Source organism: Mercurialis annua, linkage group LG1-X (genome assembly GCF_937616625.2).
Source record: "Mercurialis annua linkage group LG1-X, ddMerAnnu1.2, whole genome shotgun sequence".
NCBI classification, from domain to species: Eukaryota; Viridiplantae; Streptophyta; class Magnoliopsida; order Malpighiales; family Euphorbiaceae; genus Mercurialis; species Mercurialis annua.
In genome coordinates this window covers 49,235,065-49,247,402 of record NC_065570.1, presented here as the reverse complement: position 1 = coordinate 49,247,402, position 12,338 = coordinate 49,235,065, and the positions used below count along the sequence as shown (strand labels likewise).

The 12,338-nt window shown below is 35.7% G+C and overlaps 1 long non-coding RNA gene across 1 annotated transcript; it reads right to left on the bottom strand.

The window, feature by feature from the left end:
* Positions 1-10,317: 10,317 nt before the first annotated feature.
* On the bottom strand, positions 10,318-11,715 carry LOC126666129 (uncharacterized). The gene is made up of 2 exons (XR_007637768.1): positions 11,535-11,715; positions 10,318-11,451 (listed from the first exon to the last, which is right to left on the bottom strand). It is a non-coding gene; the product is annotated as an uncharacterized LOC126666129 (long non-coding RNA).
* Between the last annotated feature and the right edge of the window lie 623 nt (positions 11,716-12,338).

Genomic DNA, 12,338 nt, shown 5'->3' with positions numbered 1-12,338 from the left:
GTTTTTTTATTATTTTTATTCAATTAGGTAATATTTTATAGTTTATATACTATTTAATATAGTTGGAGTTTTTTTTTTTTTTTTTTTTTATTGGATAATATTCCGGTATTCAATCACACGGGCATTGGAATGTATTTTCGATTCAAGCCCATTTCTTAAACTCTACATGGATTATTTTCAATTTTGCAAAATTCACATCTCTATATTTTTCGTGAATGCTTGAATAATATTTGAGGTTAAAATATTATTCCATCTATTTTTATTTTATGAACTCTAAAGTATACATTGCTTTTATTTATTATTGGATCCGAATTGAATAATATTTGAAGTTAAAATATTATTCACTCTATTTTAATTTACAAATTTTAAAATTTAAATATTTTGTTTATTTATTTCAGGGTTAGAATATTATTTATTCTATCTCAAATCTACAACTTTTTTTTATTTGGTACCTCGACATTCGTACCGAGATCCAAATTTAATTCATTTTTATTCGGCATTTCGGCATCTCGGCATTCAAACCGAGATCCAAATGTACACTTTTTATCCGGCGTCTCGGCTTTCAAACCGAGATCCAATTTTATATTTTCATTTCGTGTCTCGGCATTCAAACCGAGACTCAAATCCAAATCTTTTAAAATTTAATTTTTAAATTATGGTATTAGTTCAAGCGAACTACGTGGGTTTTGATTCCGGCCTGACGGATACGTAGGCGTCTCAAATGAGACTCAAATCCGAATCTTTTAAAATTTACTTTTTCAATTGTGGTATTAGTTCTACGAACTACGTGGGTTTTGATTCCGGCCTGACGGATACGTAGGCGTCTCGGCACACAAACTGAGACTCAAATCCATTTTTTTAAAAACTTATTTTTTTTAATCACTGTTTAAAATATTTCAACTCGAACTACGTGGACTTTGATTCCGGCATATAACGGATACGTAGGCATCTGTGGATCCAGATACAAGTCCAGTCTTTAATTTTTTTTTATTTCACACTAATATATCAATAATCTATATGCTATAGATTAATTTACTTTATGCTATTATTTAACTTGCTTATTTATTTATATTTTATATATTAAATACACACACTCACAAATGGATTGGTGTTCAATCCATAAACCTTTTTTTCTTAGTTTAGAACGAAAATGAGTATCGTCAACTTCTTGGGAAACCGGAAGCTCTGCGTGAAAATTCTCACTCAAAACTAACTCCTGTTATATTCGGGTTCGATAAACAGCGAGGGTATATTGGTTTTGGGACCCTTTTTCCTTATAGTTAGAAGTTAAAAGTTTACACGTAACTATCAAAAAGCAAACGATGGATTAAATAGGATATTATTTTCGAACCTGAATCTCTAAAGAGGTGAAGATGATTATAATGCTTTAATTATCTTTTCCTTCCCGGTTAACCCCGGGTGGCGACTCCATAAATAATTTTAAAATAAATAAAATTATGTTCTCCCACTTTTTTTTTAAAAACGGACTCCGCCAAAACCGTGTGGGGCCTCGAGCGAAATCTCGCGGGATTTCCACAGTGGCGACTCCACTGGGGACGTTAGAAATAATTCTGAAAATATTCATCGTTTGCTTTATGGTTATTTACTGGTTGACCTTTCATGTCCTAAAACTCACGTGCGGAAAATTAGAAACTTCATTTAGGCTCTCGCTTATGACAATGTCTTATGATGTTAGAATAAATTGGAAATATAAGGTCAAGGAGGACCGATTTTACGCATTGTTTTGTATGATATTTGGAATGACCGAAAGTGGCATATCATGCATCTCATGCATTTGCATATAATTTTTAGAATATCATACATATTAATGCTTTATTCATGCACTTAAATGTCTAGTATGCATATTAGCACGATTTCCTAATCATGCATCATTTTGTTTTATTTAGGAAACATCATTGCGCCTCCAAAGTTACCTCGCACTACTCAATACAAAAGAAGTAAGCAGTCACCGAAACAAGTTGTCTGGTCTAGGTCCGAAAAGCGTCTTGACAGATTGCCTGAACCTACTGAAATCAATTTTAATACACCAGTTAGACAATCTCCAATGGCTCAGCAGTCGCAATTGCAAAGCTCACAATCACCCACCAGCCAAGAAACCGACCCTGTCTTAAGGGACGAGGTGGAAAGGATAATTGAGAACACTCTTGATGCCAAGCTAGCTCCAATTTTGGAAGCATTAAAGCAGTTGAAAGGAAAAGGACCTGCAGAACCTTCCATGGTAACAATTGAATCGTCTCCATTAGCAGACTCAAAACATGCCTCCATAGCAGACAAAGGGGAAACATGGGCCCACCTATTTGGAGAAAAGAAATATGAGGAATTGAATGCTAATCCTACACCACCCAATTCTGAAATTGAGAAGATCACAAAGGAACTTGAAAAGTTAAAAACTCAAGTAGCAGACAAGAAGAAAGGGACTTTTAACCCGGATGATCTCAATTTGGTTCCTCCAAGCTCCTTACCATCAAAGTTCAAGTATCCTGATATAAAAAAGTACAATGGGGTCGGTTGTTGCATTAGTCATCTCAAACACTTCAAAACTCATATGGATACTACAGGTGCTGATGAAGACACTATATGGAGTCTGTTTTCTCTTTCACTAGAAGGACCTGTTCTAGAATGGTACTACGGGTTGAGTCGGGCCGCAAGAAGTGACTGGAGAGAAATGATAGCTCAATTTGTTAAAAGGTATGATTATACCTCCCATATGGAAGTCACTCTTATGGACTTACAATCGACTACTCAAAAGGCCGAGGAACCTTTTATGGACTATTTCAGAAGATGGTTACAAAAAGCTTCCCAACTCAAGAATCAGATCGGTGAAAAGGACCAAATCCACCTCATGATTAATGGATCACTACCTAATATCAAGAAGGAAATAGCATGTTTTCCATTCAAAAATTTTAGAGACCTCTGTGATTCTGCATTGCAAGCTGAAAAGGTGATAAAAGAGAGAAACAAGGCTTACGCGAGCTTCAATTCTAATAACAGAAAGGGTACAAGCATAACCTCAAATCCGAACACCTCAACAAAATTTTCTGACGTAAAAGCACTAAACAGTCCATCTCGAACATACTCTAGCTTTAAGCTTCCCTTGTCGAAGGTCTTCGAAGAGCTTAAAAAGAGAAATCTAATTACACCCTTAGACCCAAAACCTTTACCATCCAAAGTGTCGTCAAATTTTAACCCTAACCTAAAATGCCTATACCACCAACAAATTGGACATGACACGAACACTTGTTATAGACTTCGAGATATCTTGCAGGATCTAATTGATTCTGGAAAAATCCCAAACCCCGATGACCCAAACAGACCATCAACTAAACACAATCCCTTACCCAACCACCAAAATAATAGTAACAGAAATTATCAAGCTGTACCTGGTATTTATATGCTCACAACTGATGTTACCGATGAAGAGGAAATCTTAAGCTCTATCCGAGTGCACGCGCCGAATTCACAAAGAACCAAGCTCTCTCCATATGAACCCCTACCAATATCTGTAATTGGTAAAGATCCATCGTACGAGGCTTTCAAAAGAAGGTGGTGTTCTCCAAATCACGACCAGCATGAAGAGGAACTCTCCGATCAAACCATAGAAAATTCACAAAGCATGCATGTCAATATGGTTAAAGGAGTACCAGATTCAGGATATCTTGTGCCTTCCGATTTTTGGGAGTCGATGGAAATTGATCATGAAAGTATATCACCTGAATCAGATAACTTTTGGGAGAGTCAATGTGGAGAAACGGAAGCTGTGAAACCAATTACCCGGAGTGGTCGCTTCTACAATGACGAAAGAGAGAAGGAAAAAGAAAATGATACGCGAGGAGATGCAATGAAAGAATCTGAAGAGGATGTAGTCTTGAAGCAGCTGAGGCAAACTAAAGCAAATGCAAGCGTGTGGGATTTGCTAGTTGCATCCAAAACCCATAGAGATGCAATGTTTGAAGCACTCGCTAGTCTGAACATAAATGTTAACAGTACTCCTCAAGACTTGGTTCAATTAGTCAAAGGGGGTGCAGACATTATCTTCTCTGATAAAGAACTAACATCTGAAGGTAGGAATCATATTCGAGCATTGTACATTCAAGTGGAAGCTAAAGGGATGATTGTTCCCAAAGTCATGGTAGATGACGGCTCGGCGTTAAACGTTTGTCCTCTAAAAGTGTTACCCAAATTGGGTATGACTAAAAATGACTTGCAAAAAACACAATTAATAGTGAGAGCATATGACGAGTCTAAAAGACTAGTGGAAGGAACCTTCAAAACGGCTGTAAAAGTGGGACCTATTGAGTCTATAGTGGAGTTCATGGTGGTAGATATACCAATCAGTTATGCACTACTACTTGGTCGACCTTGGTTTCATGCTTTAGGCGGAGTTCCATCCACTCTTCATCAGAAGATTAAGTTCCCATTTAATGATGATATTATCACTATATCAGCTGAGGAGGACAGCATATGTTCTAAAGTTAATCTAGAAGCTGAAATTCCTCCAGTCACTGGTTTCAACTTAGTTGCTGGAATATATGAGGATTATATGGACCCTCAAGTTGCTGTGATGATGAAGAATATGAAATTTTTCCCTGGCCTGGGATTAGGGAAGAATCAACAAGGCACCCCTACCATTCTTGACCTTCGAGGACAAAACACCAGGGTTGGCCTCGGTTATAACCAAGAAACTGCCTATAAAAGTGCAATGCAGACTGAGAGAGGTATTTTTCTAAAGGAAGGAACCCATCAAGTTTACAAGAATATGAAACCTCGAAAGGAGTGGCCCGGTTGGGAAATTTTCAATGATGCCGTCAAGGATGTTTGCATTAAGAAGAAGTGGGATGTCAACAATATGCTGATAGGTCTAAACCATGTTGTCGGTGTCCAAGCTGAGGCCGAGACCATCTCGATGGAGGACTATGTCCTGAATAATTTCAAAACTCTTAGTTTAGATGATGATGTTTTTATTTCTGATGTAATGGATGACAATGATGTATTCCTTTCCAAATTCAATACAATAAACACCAACTTTACTTATTTGTTTGATGTTTTTCCTGATGGAAGCATATGCACATTAGATTATTTACATAGCATATTTCATATCAACTCAATGCATTCTATCTCATTTAATTTGGGTACAACCGAAAATCCTAAAGAAATACTTTTAGGAAGCAATTGCACTCCTGAGTTTAGAGAGAGACATGAGAGAATATTAAAAGAAAAACAAGTACCATTTGCATGGACTTATGAGGATATGCCAGGAATCGATCGAGATATCGCTCAACATTATATTCCGACATATGATGACGCCAAACCAATTAAGCAAAAGCTTAGACGAATGAAGCCAGAGTGGGCGCAAAAGGTTAAAGAAGAAGTGGAAAAACAGATTGAGGCTGGATTTCTAGAAGTAATTGATTATCCAGAATGGCTAGCCAACATTGTTCCTGTAGCCAAGAAAGATGGGAAAGTCAGAATGTGTGTGGATTATAGAGATCTCAATAAAGCATCTCCTAAAGATGATTTTCCATTACCTCACATCGATGTGCTAGTAGATGCAGCTGCAGAAATGTTATGGTATGCTTGTTGCGATGGCTTCTCCGGCTATAATCAAGTATTAACAGCCCAAATTCACAAGGCTAAAACATCCTTTATCACTGAATGGGGAACCTTCTGTTACAAGGTTATGCCGTTTGGATTAAAAAATGCTGGAGCTACATATCAACGTGCAGTGACAACCCTATTCCATGATATGATGCATAAGGAAGTAGAGATATATGTGGATGATATGGTAGTAAAAGCAAAGTCCGAGGAAGAGTACTTTGAAGCCCTTGAAAAATTTCTAGATAGGGTCATTAAGTATAACCTTAGACTTAACCCAAAGAAGTGTATATTTGGAGTTGGGTCGTGCAAATTATTAGGATATGTAGTAAGCCAAAAAGGGATAGAGATTGATCCAGACAAAGTAAAAGCTATCAAAGAGATGCGTTCGCCGAAAACAGAGACAGAAGTCCGAGGATTTCTAGGAATGTTGCAGTACATAAGTAGGTTCATAGCCAAACTAACTTCTGTGTGTGCTCCAATTTTCAAGCTATTGAAGAAGAGTCAGTCAATGATATGGTCTGAACAATGTCAAGAGGCCTTTGACAGAATTAAAGAATATTTGTCAAATCCTCCAATCCTCAAGCCTCCTAAATCAGGAAAACCTTTAACTTTATATCTCTCCATAGAGGAACAATCGATGGGGGCTATGCTAGCACAAGAAGACGTGGGATATGTGGAGCACGCTGTGTACTACCTCAGTAAAAAATTAAGTGAAAATGAACAAAAGTACACGATGATAGAGAAAATGTGTTTAGCTATGGTATGGCTCACTAAAAAATTAAGGCACTACTTTATGACCTACCAAATCGATGTGGTATCAAAGATTGATCCTATGAGATACCTATACAAAACTCCTTCTTTAATCGGAAAGCTTGGAAGATGGTTACTTTTGTTGTCCGAATTTGACATACAATACATATCCAAGAAAGTAATCAAGGGAAGAGCTGTGGCTGAATTTTTGGCACAAAATCCAGTAAATGATGATGAGCCCATTGACTTTTCTTTTCCAGACGAAGAAATTGGGTTAATAAATATTGGAAAGTGGAAAATGTACTTTGATGGCGCTGTGAATAAAAGTGGAGCTGGCATTGGTGTCATTTTGATATCCCCGGAAGGAGAATGGATGCCACTATCCAAAAGATTGGATTTTTGGGTGACTAATAACATGTCTGAATACGAAGCGTGCATCTTTGGGATGGAATCTTTGAGAGCAATAGGAGTTAAACACGTGGATATCTTTGGAGACTCTAGTTTGGTGATTAAACAAGTGAGAAAAGAGTGGGAGATAAAAGAAGAAAAATTGAAACCATATCTCCAATATATTGAAGTACTCAAGACGCATTTTGATGTAGCAGAGTTCAGGTTTATCCCTAGGGAAGAAAACCAGATTGCAGATGCACTTGCTGGGTTAGCATCAGTTTGGGAAGATCCGGGAATATTGTTTATCAGGCCTTTAGTGATGGTGAGAAGTAAAGTTCCTTGTTTTGAGGGGACAAAAGTATTAGACATCACTCAAGATGAAAAACCATGGTATTATGATATTCAAAGATTCATGCAAGATAAAGAATATCCAGAAGCTGCTACAAAGAAGGATAAAAATTTGATCCGAAAACTAGCACAACAATTTTTCTTGTTACAAGGAAAGATATACAAGCGTCACCATGATCTACACCTGCTTTGTGTAGATGAAGAAGAGGCCAAGCAACTCATGGAGGAGGTCCATTCTGGTATCTGTGGACCTCATATGAATGGAAAAGAATTGTCGCGCAAAATTATGAGGCAAGGATACTTCTGGCTGACAATGGAGGCCGATTGCATTCACTTTGTTAGAAGGTGCCATAACTGTCAAATTCATGGAGATCTGAGCCATATTCCACCATCAGAGTTACATAGTCTTACCTCGCCTTGGCCCTTCTCGGCATGGGGTATTGACATCATCGGTAAAATTCATCCAACTGTGTCAAATGGTCATGAATTCATCGTAGTCGCCATAGACTATTTTACACGGTGGGTAGAAGCCGAATCCTACAAGATACTGGGGGCAAAACAAATGGCCGAGTTTATTGAAACTCGTATAATATACAGGTATGGGGTTCCACACCATATTGTGAGCGATAATGGAGTTCAATTTCAATGAGAAGTGAGGCATCTATTGCATGAGAATGGAATTGAGCATCATAAGTCTTCACCCTATAGACCTCAAGCTAATGGCGCAGTGGAAGCGGCCAATAAGAATGTTAAAAAGATCCTTGCCAAAATGGTGGAAACATATAGAGATTGGTCGAAGAAATTGCCTTATGCCTTACATGGATATAGGACAACAGCGAGAACGTCAACCGGCGCAACTCCATATTCTTTGGTGTTTGGAATGGAAGCGGTCCTACCAGTAGAGGTCGAATTGCAATCACTCAGAGTGGTATTGGAGGCCCAAATTCCAGAATACGAATGGGCTAGAGCAAGATATGAACACTTGACCATTTTGGATGAGAAGAGAATGCGAGCGATGTTCAATAACCAGATGTACCAAAGGCGAGTTGCCAGAGCATTCAATAAAAAGGTCAAAATAAATAAGATAAAAGAGGGTGACCTGGTGTTGAAACAATCGAGACCAACACCATTTGACCCGAGAGGCAAATTTCGACCTAATTGGGAAGGCCCATACTTGGTTAAGAAAATTATGTCCAAAGGAGCTGTCAAATTATCCGACATAGAAGGCAATGAATTCACAGAGCCGATCAATTTGGATAGGCTCAAAAAGTATTATGTTTAAGCAAAGTTGTGATTCATCCAGCCAGGTTGAGATGTTCCAAAACAACCTAGGCGAAAGTTAGGGATTTGAGAGAAAATATTTAGCCTGAAAACCCTTAATGGGCAGACTAATAACAGTTGTGCAAATTATTAAAGTATTGTACCCTCGATAAAATGAAATAAAATACATTCAATTGACATTGAAATATTTGTGCAAATAATTTGGTGTCGCAATATGCTTAAAACGCGGAAAGGTAGAAAACAAATACGCTCTTGCCAAAAACGGCCGAACTACGTGGACTTTGATCCTGCAAATAGCAGGTACGTAGGCGCTCAAATCGTTGAGTTCAAGTCCAACAAAAAAATATATTTTCATGCACCTGTATATTCAAAAGTACCTAACCATATTCTCTAAAAACATACCGTCTTTAAACTTTTCTTCGACCTATGAATTTTGCTTTCAGTTGACATCCATTACATCACAAATAAGAGCTTGTCAAATTGAAACCCCGCAAAGGGCGACTTTAGTAAAATTGGCCAAAGCTTGTTGAGTCGAGAACCTATAAAGGCGGCTCAAGCAAAAATAAGAGCTTAAAAAAAATAGCTCGTCGAGTTGAAAACCCACAAAAGACAGCTCGAGCAAAAATAAGAGCAGCTCGCTGAATTGAAAACCCGCAAAGGGCGGCTCAGGCAAAAATCAGAGCACAAATTCACTAAGTTGAAAACCCCCAAAGGGCAGTTTGGATCAAGATCAATGCAAGTACCATCAATAAAAAAAAAATTCTAGCAAGTGAACCAGATTTGTGGCTGTATGGTGATCTGTCAAGACCTTTGAAGTCAGAGAAAATGTGGAATAAAGATTAGTTAGATCATTAGCGACGACCCAATTGGGGGCATCTGCTTATACTCACACATTTTCATGCATGTAGTCTCTAAATAAATTAGGCGCATTAACATACACAACATCTTTAAAAGTTACTTTTGGGATATTCCTGAAAACATACAAAACAATGTAAAAAAAAATATCAATTTTCAACTTTCAGCCAATAACGCCTATGAAAATGTGTTGGCCTATGCACGGCCTGTGGTACTCATAACTTATACAACGGTTATGAATTGGTACCTTACACAATGGCTATTATAATGTGTTGGCCTATGCACGGCCTGTGGTATTTATAACTTACACAACGGTTATGAATTGGTAGCTCATACAACGGCTATGCAAATCTTTCCGACCTACACAACGGTCTTATCAGTGGGCCTATGCACGGTCTGTGATACTCATAACTTACACAACGGTTATGGGGTAGACGGTCTACACACGGCTGTCGTGAATCCTTCACAATTGTGTGGCTTACATATCGGCTATTTACTAACTTTCATATGCTCGTAGCTGGCACATCAGCTATTTACTAATAATTGTTTGGCTTACACATCGGCCATTTACTAACTTTTCACCTTCTCGTAGCTGGCACATTAATTACTCACTAACTCTTCACTAACCCATAATCTGAATACCGACTATTTCTTAACTTGTAGCCCATGCACAGACTATTTTCATGTACCCACAATCTACTAATTGTTTGTAACTTTAAGAGTGAATCTCACATAATCTATAGAAACCCCTTTTAAAGTCGAGCATTATTCTCTAGTCTAGTTAATTTTATAGTTAAGATTAAAATTAATGATGACACACTTACTCGATGCTTTATCGTAATTTGTTGAAATGATAGTGTGACTTCATTTCTTACAAATTTCTTTAAAGCAGAGGGGCAAACTGTAAGCGTTCAATTTTGAACTTATTTATAAAATTAATTATCATATTAAATTGTGATAAACTTTAGGAACTAACTTGATATTTTTATAATTTTATTTATTTTTAGATAAATTGAATAAACTTGAAAGAAAATAAAATTGAATCAAACGAATTAAATTGCAAGTAAACAAATAAAATAAATAAAAGTGAACAAATTATTTTATTAACCAACATCTATATTGTACATAAAAAAAAAATATACAAAAAAATACTACAAAACTAAGATACAAAGGCCAATTTGGCTATTTTTAATACTTCAAGGATCAAACTAAACTTTTTCAAAGGGGCAATACTGCAATTTGTACACTCGAACTGAATTGGAACAACATAGTCATAATTGTTTTTTTTTTAAATTTCAGGAGGCGAATTGTACATCTCCCAAATTCTGAGAGCCAAAATATATTTAACCAACTTTGTCTTTTGTGACACTATTTGCTACAGTATTTTGGAATAGTGAAATTACTGTAGCAAAAGTACATTTAGGTGATTGTAATACATGTTTAATCCAATTTATGTCTAATCAAACACAATTAGACAGAATTAATCACAATTGCACATAATAAATCGTGTTTTCTTTATTTACATAAATGCCATTGCTCTAGCCTATAAAAGAGAGGTCCCAATGCCTTTGAGGAGGGGGAGGAACAAAACAGGAAAAAATAACGCTGTCACAAAAAAATTAGAAAACAAATTTTCTTCTTAGTATATAAAATAAAAATAAGTTTCTTTATTTTTAAAGAAGGTGGAATCAACAATTACAAGAAAAATAGCTAAGGTATAAACATACAACTTTTACTTTTAATTAAGCATTTATAAGATCTATTATTTTATTAATTTTTTTTATATATGTACTTTAATTTATGAAAGACCGAAAGGAATAATTTTGGAGTTAAAAATTATTCCGAACAGTTCAATTTCAAGGTTTATGAGGCTAATAAACATTGGAAACAAAAATTGACATGTATAAAAATAATTAAATGTGATATAAGCTTTGTTTTAACTCTTTCATAAATTGAGTATAATATAGTATTTAATCAGATTGTTAATAATTTGTACAAAAAAAAGATTAAGTTTTAAAAATGATTTTGCTTTAGAAAAATAGATAAAAAAAATATGAAGTTTAAATTTCTTGTCTTGATTTTGGCCGATATACTTTCTATAAAAAGTCATTAAAAATCAAAAATAAATAAATATGTAAAATTGTCAGTGCATTTGTTTTAACCGAATTCCCTTATTTTTAAAACCTTCAAGGCCATAGGATTTTATTTTTCCTGCACAATAAAAAAAAAAGACAATTTGAAAAATGAGAATTTAATTTATAATAAAACAGAAAATAACACAATGATAGATCAACCTTTCTTCTTCTGTGAATAGTCTGAATCGAGACTAGTTTTGTTCGGTTTATTCATTAATTCATCCGGATCCAAGCAACCACCACAAAAACAAAAATTAAAACAAATTTAGATCTAGCAAAAACAATAACAAAATAAAAGATAGTAAAAAAAAAAAAAATCGTTTCGAAATGTAATCCAAACACTTACCTCAAACACATGAACATATTGCATTAAAAATTAAGGTCCGGTTCGAAAGTCTCCTCCAATACTAAATTAAGAAAATTCGAATTTTAAAGTTTTTTTTTGTGTTTGAAATGTGTGTAGAGATTTTAATCTCTATGAAAAGATAAATTAAAATAAAAAGTTAAAATTTAGGCTTAGATTTTAAATTTAATTTGATAGAGTGGTGGAGTGTAGAACAAAAGGAAGTAGAAGAAAAAGTGAGGTGCGGCTAGGTTTGATCAAAGTGAAAAATCTTCAGTGTTCTTTGTGAAGGGATTAGCTTGCTAGGGTTAAATGTTTTTATTAGGTCATTTTTGCCCTTGACCCCGTGCTTGGGCCAGCAAAGAATGCTGGTCCTTTCCAGCTTGTGGCTTGCATTCCAGCCCATTTCAAAGGAGCTGGACTCACTTGCCTCAGACACAATCTGAGGCTCGGGTCTCCGCTCCCGATTTGTTTTCTTTTTTTTCTTTTCTTTTTTAAATATTTAATTTTGTTGTTGAAATATAATAAATTCATTGACATTCATTAAAAAGGTTATTTTTTTTAAGATATTCATTTAATTCCATTTTATTGCATACTTAGATAAAGTAGAGCAATTTGAT